General features: G+C 40.5%; 1 long non-coding RNA gene across 1 annotated transcript; it reads right to left on the minus strand.

Annotated features, from left to right (window-relative positions):
• Positions 1 to 6,913: 6,913 nt before the first annotated feature.
• LOC129335383 (uncharacterized) lies at positions 6,914 to 11,169 on the minus strand. The gene is made up of 3 exons (XR_008597604.1): positions 11,102 to 11,169; positions 10,530 to 10,603; positions 6,914 to 7,518 (listed from the first exon to the last, which is right to left on the minus strand). It is a non-coding gene; the product is annotated as an uncharacterized LOC129335383 (long non-coding RNA).
• Between the last annotated feature and the right edge of the window lie 457 nt (positions 11,170 to 11,626).

Raw genomic sequence — 11,626 nt, forward strand, 5'->3', positions numbered from 1 at the left:
AATGAATAGCTTCTACCAAGGAAAAAGACCCCCCCCCAAAGTGCATAGCTTACTGAATCGTGGTAATTAATTTATTTAGTTAGCATTTATTTAGTTAGCCAATATTGTGAAACCTTAGCTTTACATAGATCTATTGAAGGTACTAACGGATGAGACTCCATGTCTGGATTTTCTCAGTTTGCAGCCATGCTGAGCCATCATTCAGACTGGGACAAGGGCATCCACAGAAATAATTTTGAAATAATAATACTCAGTGCTTTTTTTCTAAAAAATGTTCAGGGTTACTCTCAGTTTGACTCAAGAAAATCACCATTTTATACTTCAAATCGGAAAAAATAAATGCAGTCAATGGACAAAATTACCAAGAACATGCTCACTCTTCACGTGGTCAACAGAAGACGGGGACATGTGCCCACTCTCCACGTGGTCTACAGCAGACGCTGTATCACACAACACCATTGTCACATCTTTTGTTTTTACAGAGTCATCATTCACTTTACACTTCTTTGCTGGGTGTGATGATGTAAAATAGTAATTTTCCTACTCATATTGAAATACTGCCACTCAATGAGGTTATAGGCCAAACTTTCATCAGTAAAACACCATACTACTTCACTGATTAAACACTTGCTTCCATCTGAGACTCAAGAAACACCGTGAAAGGAAATGACGTCAGAAGACTGTCGGTGATGAGAATTATGGGTATTGCCAACCAAGCCCCTCTATAGTGACACGTGCGCACAACCAAAGAGTTTCGGTATAAACAAACTCTTTGCACTCTTTGCGCAAAACGTACACAAATTGGTTGCCGCCATCGGGGGTAGCAACAAGACTGACCAATCACCATGCTAGATTCCAACTACCAGAGCTCCAAGTGGCTTAGAGAAGACTTGTTTGTATTTGTCTGCACCCTAACGATCACTGATTATGCCAGCAATCTCGGTGGCGTATTCGATGCTCTAAGACGTTCCATTTTTTGTAAGACGAACAGCGCTCCTAGCGAGTTTAAATATAACTAAACATCTTTGTTGCCATCATACGCTACATAAAACTTAACAAATCACATAAATATCCATAATACGTTTGGAGTTGGTTTAGCGGGAATTCCAACATTTTAAAATTTTTACTTTCTCCCGTTAGATTCACAAAATGTTTAGGGGTATGCGTACTCCTGCATCCTACCAGAAAAAAAGCACTGGTAATACTCTTTAAGAGGCCACTGGACGTCTTTTTTATTTTGCTGACATAGGCTAACATAGTTGCTCCTCTAAAGGCTGCCTTGTCCCTTTTCTTTCAAGGGGTTAATAATAACATAGTCTGGTCATGGTTTTCATTAATGGGAATAGAAGGATCAAAATCCTTGTCTCTTCATGCCACAGTCCCAGGGCGTTTCCACACTGTCTATAAGTAGCGTGAGACTCACGGAAGGCTGCCGGCTTCCTCTTTTGACGCCATCTGTTTACAAAACGCCACAAACGGTGATTTATGGCGTTTTGTAGTCACATGGTGTTAAAAATTGTGTGAGGAAGCCGGCAGCCTTCCGTGAGTCTCGCGCTATTTATAGACCATGTGGAAACGGCCCCAATCCAGACTGGAACTGAACACAGTTTGATTTATCCTTTAATAATTGCTGAACATTTCTTCTACTGTTTTTTACAAGAATATCCTACTGTCTGTGTGCATACTGTCTGTTGCTGTAAATATGCTCCTACTAAGTAATTTTTGCATCATCTAATGTGTCATGTTTAATCTGCTTATGCTTTGTTTCAGTATTGTTTCAGTTCTGTATCAGATTTCTGCCTGTTTTCAAATTTTCTGCTATCCAATACCCTATTGCATTCCTATTGAATGTCTGAGCTATAGATCATACTGACTTTATATATATCTATATCTATATCTATATCTATATCTATATCTATATCTATCTATCTATCTATCTATCTATCTATCTATCTATCTATCTATCTATCTATCTATCTATCTATCTATCTATCTATCTATCTATCTATCTATCTATCTATCTATCTATCTATCTATCTATCTATCTATCTATCTATCTATCTATCTATCTATCTATCTATATAAGGACTGATATATATATTCTCATATATATATGAGAATCTAATCTGGTATACTTTAGTACTTGTTTCTCTTTAGTTTTCTCTGAACACAAAATGCAAGGTTCTGAATTCGGTATACAAAATGCAGTATAATGAAAGAGTTCTAAATTTGCAAACATTCAGTATGAATTGTTCATTGTTCAATTGTCATACAGCTGACAAGGAATCATTCAAGGGGGGTGGCCACATGAGTTTGGTGCAAAACTACCAATGTGAGAGCTCCTTCGGTGCAAAACCAGTAACAATTAAGGGAAATTTTCTGCACCTCTAAAGGTGCAGCAAAATAAAACAGAAAAAAGGGAAGGTGGTTAGCACCCCCACCCCCGCTTCTCTTATAACTTTTGGTGATAAAGGTGTTTGTAAAATGATTATTCATTCCATATGCACCTGAAGAGGTGAGGACTGATTCACAAACATTTGGTAGTGGAGAGTGGTGGGGTTTTCATGGGAAGAGACCAACAGAGGTGGTTTGCCATTGCCTACTTCTGCAACCCTAGTCTTTGTTGGAGATCTCCCATCCAATTACTAACCAAGGCCAGCTCTGCTTAGCTTCCCAGATCTGAGGAGATTGGGGTTGCCTAAGCTATCCAGCTTGGGGCCACAAGTGCCACTGGACTTTGGTTTAATTCTAAAAGTGGTAGTTAGAGTGGGTTCTTTTAAACTAAGGGATGCAATTGACTGGCTGGCTCATGTCCCAATTTGTAAAACATGTCACAAATGTGTATTGCATAAACAACTCTGAAAGACAGAGCGTTATCGCTCCTAATGTACTGATAAGTCTTTGGAGCTGAGATCATGTGACATTACAAAGCCCAGAGGCCTTTGGTTCTCACATTTCTCTTTTTCAACCTATGGTAGAGAGGTAGTCACTGTCCATATATAAGATGACCATGATTTCTTTTATACAGTTAATCTGCAAACCCTTTATATTCTAAACAAAGGCAATATTGAGAATATATGCTTCCAGATTAAACAATCAGTAGGGGAAAATATGTCCTGACTCCTGAGTCCTGACTCTTAAACTGGGGTGAGGAGTTGGTGTACAGGCAGAGCATGAAGTAAGCTTTTAAGTGGTATCAATATGCCAAAGCAGAGCATGTTTCTCTCAGCATGTTTTCTTCTATAAGAGTCCATATGCTAAGCCCTCTCACAGTCTTGTCTTTCTATTAATCATGTGGAATAAGAATTTGATTTACACCAAGTGTTTGGAATCCTTTGCCTTTCCATTGCATTTCAATAATTTCCTTTTATACTTCTTGTAGCTCTGTTTTTGGATGCCAAAAAATTCAGAGGAGTTGGCAGCTTCTTGTAATCATGTGGCTCCCATTCTGCCTCCATGGTTCAGTGCTTTCGAAATATTGTTAGCAGTTTCCCCTGCCCTTCACATGCTTGAATCATGTCTGAACCCGTACTAGAAGACAGTAGCTGGAAACAAGGGCAGAAAAGATCCTCAGATTCTAGCCCAGGAGCTGGATGGAAGCTTTGTTTGATAGCAGGGCCAGTGAATGGAACAGGTGCCAGTGAGCACTATTTGTGTTGTATTAATTAGGAAAGGGTTGGGGGTGGGGAATCTGTTTATTCAAGAGATACACAGAATTTCCCAAAGTTGTATTCCCTGCCACTTAGAATATGTCTTGTGAATTCATGTTCTCTCAGATCTCCAGTTGAAGAGTCATGTATCAGATGCTGGGGAAGATCCTTTTCCACCTAAATCTTGGGGATCCGTGGTCAAACAACACCGAATCAGGTCAAATAAAGGTCTGATTCAGTATAATGTGGATTTATACGTTCATAAGAGGAACATCTGTTAATTTTTGCTATAGTGACTATATGAAGCTAACTCCAATATAGCAATTTTGATTGCAAGATTTTGAGTTTTAATTTTTTTTTACAGCATATGGTTATTTTAGGCGCTTAATAAATAATAAAGTAATACTTGCAACAAAGCTCAGTATTGACTGTTTGTTTGACATGGGTATCAGGGTGAGTTATTATTACCAAGATCAAATTTCAAAGGGACCACTTCAAAAACAGCTAAAGAGTAAGACGAGTGTGTTGCGTGTATAGATCAGTCCTTTGATCCATTTTGCAGGTGAAATGCTGGCTTTGACTTGACTGTACCACAAAAATGTTAGACTCAAATAGTAAGGAGCCAATTTAAAGAAAGAAAATGTACTCTTCAGCAAAAGTCCAAGATGAAATGTGTGACTTACTAATTACACCATTTTTTCAAAAATGCAGTCTTTAATATTGTAGGAGCAAATATTGTCAAGTGTCGTATCACATTACTTCCCCCAAAGTGAGAACAACACAGTGTGTGTTCAGAATGGTTATGTTTTGTCTAGTTTAACTATGATGACACATAGCAGAGATTGGAGAAAGGCAGCATGATAGGCATACAAATGGACCATAGAATTATAGTACTGAAAGAGAGCCAGTTTGGTGTAAGATTTAGAGTAGGGTTAAAATCCTTTCTTAAGGAGATTCACTGGACAACTTCAGACCAGCCACGATCTCTCAGCCTGTCTAATCTTTTTGAAGATAAAATAGAGGACCCATGTAAGCCACCATCAGTTCAGTGGAGAAAGGCTAGAAAATAATTTTAATAATAAATATGAATGATACCATTTGCAGTAGTCACAGAAGGAATGAGAGTATCAACGATGGTCCTACTAGGATGAATAATGACTCAGGCCATATCTACATGTGCTGGGTCACGGGTGCATCACTGGACTCGCAGATGGACAGACATCAGGGGAACTCACCAAGTGTTTTTCCACTTGGCACTGTGGGGAAATCCTGCAAGAGGGGAGAAGGAGCTTCCAGTTTCCATTTCATCCTGCTTTCACCAGCAGAAAAGGAAGTAGGGGGAGCTTTTTGCCCCCTTTCTCTGGCTCCATGTGTCTGGCAAGTGCTGAGCATATCAAGAAAATGCTACTAATAAAGCTACTTTCTTTCACAGACAGAATCACTGTCTTAGCTGTAGGCATGAATAAAGGGAAATAGTAAGGAATTTATCCTCTTATCTTATTCATGAAGTCCCTCTTGAGAATTACTGACAGATAGGCTTGCCGTCTAAGAATGACGACAATAATACCATTAAGCTATGAAAAAGAGATTTATGCTTTGCTAAGAACCATCAAGTGATTGCAGTGGAATGCATAGTCATTCAGTAGTATCACCTGGAACACTGAGTGTATATCAAAGCATCCTTGTGGTTGCTGGAAGGGGGAGCAAACCTAAACCGTTTCCAGAAAATTATAATTCACCTGGTTTATCATCTGGATTTAAATGAAACTGAGGAGACTGAGAGACTGAACCGTACGAGGAAAGGCGGAGGGCCTTGGGAATGTTTAGTTTTGAGAAGAGGAGATTGAGGGGGGACATGATTGCTCTCCTTAAATATTTGAAAGGCTGTCATTTGGAGGAGGGCAAGGAGCTGTTCCACTTGGCAGCAGAGGATAGGACTTGAAGCAATGGGCTTAAATTACATGCAGAAAGGTACCGGCTGGATATTAGGGAAAACTTTTTCATGGTCAGTAGTTCAAAGGTGGAATCAGCTGCCTAGGGAGGTGGTGAGCTGCCCTTCACTGGCAGTTTTCAAGAAGAGGCTGGATGAATATTTGTCAGAGATGCTTTAGGCTCATCCTACATTGGGCAGGGGGTAGGACTAGAAGGTCTGTATGGCCCCTTCCAACTCTGTGATTCTGTGAAACAGAAACTTAAAAAATATAGACAAAAGACATTCCCCTTTGTGAAGAAGTTCACCATCATTTATTGATTTCCCTTTTTTCAAATATCATTGATTTTCCTTTTTCCTTTTTTCAAATCTCACTGAGGAAAAAAATCACTAATGTTTGAGACTAACATGAATCACACTGAGAACAAAATCTGCCTTTTGTTATTTAAAGGACAAACTGAACTCAAAGTTTGTATCTCATACAAGTTCCTTGTGTTGGACAGTCTATATAAATTTCCTTTATATGTTTTAAATGGAAAATGTTGTTGTTAGCTGGTCAAAGATCAAACATTAGAAGTAGAAGGAGTAGATTCTTAAAATCAAAGCTAAATGATTTGTGCTAACTTCTGTTCCTCTTTACCCACACTTTCAACAGTACGTAAAGATACTGTTTTAGAAACAGAAGTCTAAAGTCCTCTTAGGCACACTGAACCAGTTGTTGGTTATATGGGTCATGATCTAAAATAATGCATTTAAAATGTGTAAGTTTCCAAAATGGTATATGGAAGTTCATTAGCACCTGTCTATTTTCATGGATGAGCCTTTCCCATTGGGGTATCTCTTCCAGTTACTGTTTAAATGCTATTTTTTAAGACACTGCAATAGACACATGATTTCATACATGCTCCTGGGCTATTTCACCCATCTAAAAGAGGATTAGTCAAGTGACTAAACAGCGCTTCCTAATTATTTATTCATTTAAGTCATTTATTTATGTCATTGAGTGGAGGAGTGTCAAAAATTCAAGTGGAGGGAACAAGCAAGAAAAGGAAGCTGACTATCGAGCCCATACAAAGTGATCTGAGCTGTTTCCAAGCGCTGTTAAAGAGACAGCCCACTCACAGAACTCTGGCAGGTTTTTTTCACTCACTCCATACCTCTCTGATTTCAAAGCAGAAGCAAGCAGTTTGGCTTCTGTTTGTTCAGCATCTTTTCTGAGAACGGGATTTCCCACTCTTTCCTGTGCTGGCTAAAAGATGCTGAAAAAACGAAAGCCAAACTGCCTGCTTCTGCTTTGAAATTGGAGACGTATGGAGTGAGTGAAAAAAACCCATCAGAGTTCACTGAGTGGGCCGTCTCTTTAACAGCGTGTGGAAACAGCCCAGGTCAGTTGTCATAGTGATTCCAATAGAATGAAGTAGTTCCCTGACTGCTTACACATGTATCTTCAGTTCAGCCTGTCCATAACTGGAAGACTGAAAAACCAACAAACTATTCCCAGGGGAAACAAAACAGGCAAAAAGCCCTACAGTCAACAAAATAGTTTTTTGTAACAAATTTTTAACAATTTTATAAAGTGCAAAAGTGTATCAAAATATTTACAAAATGTTACAAGTCACTCATAATACAATAGCTATACAAAATTCATATACAATCTATAATCAATTTCAAATGGTGGAAAGAATGATTCAACACAAGTTAATTCATTCTCAAGGAGTTCCTTTTCAGCGGTGCACAAGCACTCTTTTAATAACATTGAAGCTAGAAATAGCCCAGAAGCCAACTCTATGGAGCAGAGAGACTGTAAAGTTCAAGTTGTTCAGGTTGTCACGCCAAGACTGTGAAGCTGTGGAAGGTCACGCCTACGGGTTCAGCTAGCAAATTTTATCGCATCCCATTTCTCATTATTGCTTCATCACAGGCATATTTTAGCACAAGCTACAAACAAAAAAATTTTCACATCACCATCTTAATATTCTGTGGTCTGTCGGTCTGACGCCACAATGCTATTCAATTGCATCATACATTTAGCAGCAAGTCAGTCAAGTAATCACTGGTCCAAATGTGAATACTTCATTAAAAGTAGTTGAAGAATTATCCCTCTATAGAAATTACAAATGTAGAAGGGGAAGACAAGGAAGCCATTCTTCTACATCTCAAAATGGATATTCCTACAAATTAACAGTTTGCGCTGTGAGACCACGTGGTGCAGCGGTTACTAAGATCTGGGAGACTCAGGTTCAAATCCCTACTCTACCATGGAAGCTTCAGCCAGTTACACACACTCGTCACAGCCTACTTCACAGGGTTGTTGTGAAGATAAAACAAAGGAGAGGACAGTGATGTAAGCCACTGTGGGTCTCCATTGGGAGGAAAGGTAGGGTATGAATCAAGTTAGTAAATAAATATATATTGTTAACAAAGCAACTGGAAAGAGGGAGAATGCAGTTACATTGCTCATAGTAAAAACTGTTATTCTGTTTCTGAATCCCTTCCCTAAAAATGTGTGTCCCCATGCTATTGCTCAGAGAAATGTGTAGCAAACAAGAAAGAACTGTATTGACATTTGCAAGAGAAAGTCATTGCATTCTGGATTTGGAGCATACGGGTACATTCACAACCTGAAATTAATCAGCCCCGTGGTCATTTGTTCCTTTGGAACCAGATTGAGACAGCTACCAAATTATTTTAAATCACTAATGCAGGACATTCTGAATTCTCCTGCAGACATATGGTAGGCTTTTCCATCATAGCTGGGGATAACTGAGGATCCTTTTCACTCTGAGGGAACAGATTTATAGCTTCTTATGTCTATGGGCCAGTTCACACAATACTTTATCTATTGATTTGATTGTTTAGGTAACATCCTGCTTTTCTCCCCAAAACAAGAACTCACAACAATAACTGATTTAAACAAACACTTTAAATAAGTAAAATACAATTAACAAACAGAACAAAACCCTCAGAATACACCCTGGGGCAGGTTCTGAACCCAGGGGCAGCTCACTCAATGACGCTCTGGCTTTTGCCCTTCAGTTTGCTCACAGCTCTGACCCCACCCACTCTTTATACTTTCCCACAAGATGGGGGAGCCCAGCTGAGCTATGGTGCTGCTGGCAAGATGCCCCCAACAGCTCTGGGTAAGCACAAGCGTTCCTGATTATCCTTGGGCTTCTGTGGATAAACATAACTTGCGAAGTGGGCCACACAGATGTGTCTAGTGACAATCTTCATGATTACATCAGATTTCCCCCTCTAGTCAAGGATCATCTAGGGACCATCAGGGCTGTTCTGGTGTACAGAGAAAAAATGGCTTAAATTCAAGAAACCATGAAAAGAGCTTGACCCACAGAACTAGCACTCCTGCCTTCCTTTTTCTGTTAGCGCCCCCATGCCCTCTGAAAAGCCTTTTTTGAGGGTCAGAGGACCCTCAGGAATGGCCTACAGAGGGCTGCGGTGTGAAAGGCTCAGTGGTTTAAAAAGCATTCATGGCACTATAGCCATCATCTAATTGCTCTGTGTCTATTTCCTGTTCAAATGAGGCCCTGGGAAGGATGAGCTAGGGTTGTAAGGTCCAAATTCGGAAATTCCTGGAGATTTGAGGGGGTGGAGCCTGGAGAGGGCAGGGTTTGTGGAGGGGAGGGGCCTCAGAATGGTATAATGCCATAGAGTCCACTCTCCAAAGCAACCATTTTCTCCAGGGAAACTGATCTGTCCCAGTTGTAATTCTGGGAGATCTCCAGTCACCACCTGGAGGCTGGCAACCCTAGGATAGGCAGGGCTGGAGACATGCCAGAAAATTGGGGGAGAGTTATGGGAGACTACTTAAGAGAGCTCCACCCACCCCACATAGGAGATATAAGCTGCTTTGGGTCCCCATTGAGAAGGGTGGATTATAAATAAAGTAAAATATTAAAATAAATAAAATAAATTTGCCACAAGCTGCTGATCCACCAGCCCTCCTTGGGGACTTCATGGGATTAACTGGTCACTTCAGGGCCAAGCCAGATTGTTTTTGGTAACTTCAGGGTCAAGCTGGTTCCCCCTGACTGGCTCTTGGGGAGGGGGGAAACCATTTTTGCCTGCTTCATGATGTCTCGGAGGGGCTAGATTGAAATGATTTTGGTCAATTGAATGTTTCGGCCATAACTAGATTAGTTAGAGTGGGGTGGGTTACCCAAGATAGGTAGGGAGAATTGGCAAGCCCCCTGAGGCATTGGGCGTGATGGAGGATTGTTGCCCTGGGGAAAGGTGCCCTTGGTACTGAATGGCATCACCCTAAACCTGGTAGTGGCTTACAGGGCACTAGGGAAGGGGGATGAAGGCCGGCACCTCTCAGCACCAGGGCTCATTTCGAGGGGGAACGTGCTGGAATGCAGTTCTGGCAGTTCCCCAAAGAGGTCACATGTCAGGTGGCCCTGCCCACCTGACTCTCGGCCATTTTGGGCCCGTTTCAGCCTGGATTGGGGTCGAAACGGCCCGGATCAGGCCTCTGATGAATGGTTGATGACTCTCCCACTGAGCAGCAGCCTGATCCTGACCATTTTGGGCCCCTTTTCGGCCATTTTCAGCCCCTTTTTGCCATTTTGGGCCCAATTTCGGCCCTGAATGGCCAAGATTGGGTCCAAAACAGCCAGGATAGGTGATGTCAGGGGGTGTGGCATACGCAAATCAGTCATGCTAACGACACACTTCTAGTGATGTCAAGGGACGTGGCATATGCTAATAAGTTATGCTAATGAGTTATGCTAATGCGTTCCTCCAGCTCTTTTTCTACGAACTGACCCCTGCTCAGCACATTGCATTTGCAGGTGAAGATAAGCAAAGCTGGTGTAATCACTGGTCGGGTTTGGAGTGAGGATAGATTTGCCCAAATTACAGCAGCCGTGGTAAGGCCTCTTAGTTCAGCCTGTCCCTGAAAATATATTCCCCAAGACACAATGGCTTACTTGCGTGACTACAGGTTTGCATCCGCTTGTGTAAGTACAGGTTTGCATCCAAGCCATGGTGTAAAGAAGCAGATCTAGATAGAATGAAAATGATCTCGGATCATCATCCTTGAATAGTTCACTGTGTAATAATACAACCTATTTAAAGTTTATAGAATAGTTCAGATTGTTTCGAGGCTCAACAAGGGGAGCAAAAAAACCTCCCAGGAAATGTTGCAAACATCTTTCTCTCCAGGGCTATTATTAACTAATAGCTATTCCAGCCTAATGTTGTTTCAGTGAGATGGCTTACAAGCGCAGCTGTTGATACATAGTATACTATATAGTGGGAGCTTATTTGATCTGATAACATTTTTCCTGAAATGTTAACAAAATAGGTGGAAGGGAAAACCAGAGAAATCTCTCTCTCTTGTTTATTTTATCTTTTCTTACCCAGAACTTTTAATAATTAAAAATAAAGAATGTCAGAATTTATTTACTTTTAAGAAAGTTCTATATTTTAAACCTGGAAAACTACATTTTCATTTTAAACCATATGAAGTATTTGCAGAAGCAAAAAAAACTTTACTTACCAGGAAACATGACGAATGTGAAAGTTCTTTACACAGACTCTATTGATGGTATGTTTTAATTTTTTTTTGTCATCCCACTTCAAATGAGTTAATGTTTCAAAGTCCCTCTAGAGTTAATTGTTTCTTCTGTCTGTAAGGAAAGAAGAAAATTTACCTGTCGTCCCTAATTCTTTGTCACTCATTCACTGTGTTGAAAATGTTGATGCTCCTAAATGCTGACAGGACGCGTACATTTTATGAATGAAAAGCTGAGATGGCAAAAGAGATCTTGTGGCAGTTGAAAAAGTAGTTTTAAAACTTTATTGCAGCATAAGAATATGTAGACCAAAATACATCATATTAGATATATGAAGTGTTGCTGTTGCTGTTAAGTGAACATGTGAACATTTGGGGCTAAAAGACTGTAAGTATGTAAAGAGAACCCTGTTGGATCAGACCAATGGTCCATTTAGTCCAGTATCCTTTTACCCACAGTAAGCCTCTGAATGCATTCAGAAGGCACACGAGTAGGGCGTGGAAGCCCCC

Source organism: Eublepharis macularius, chromosome 9, assembly GCF_028583425.1.
Source record: "Eublepharis macularius isolate TG4126 chromosome 9, MPM_Emac_v1.0, whole genome shotgun sequence".
NCBI classification, from domain to species: domain Eukaryota; kingdom Metazoa; phylum Chordata; class Lepidosauria; order Squamata; family Eublepharidae; genus Eublepharis; species Eublepharis macularius.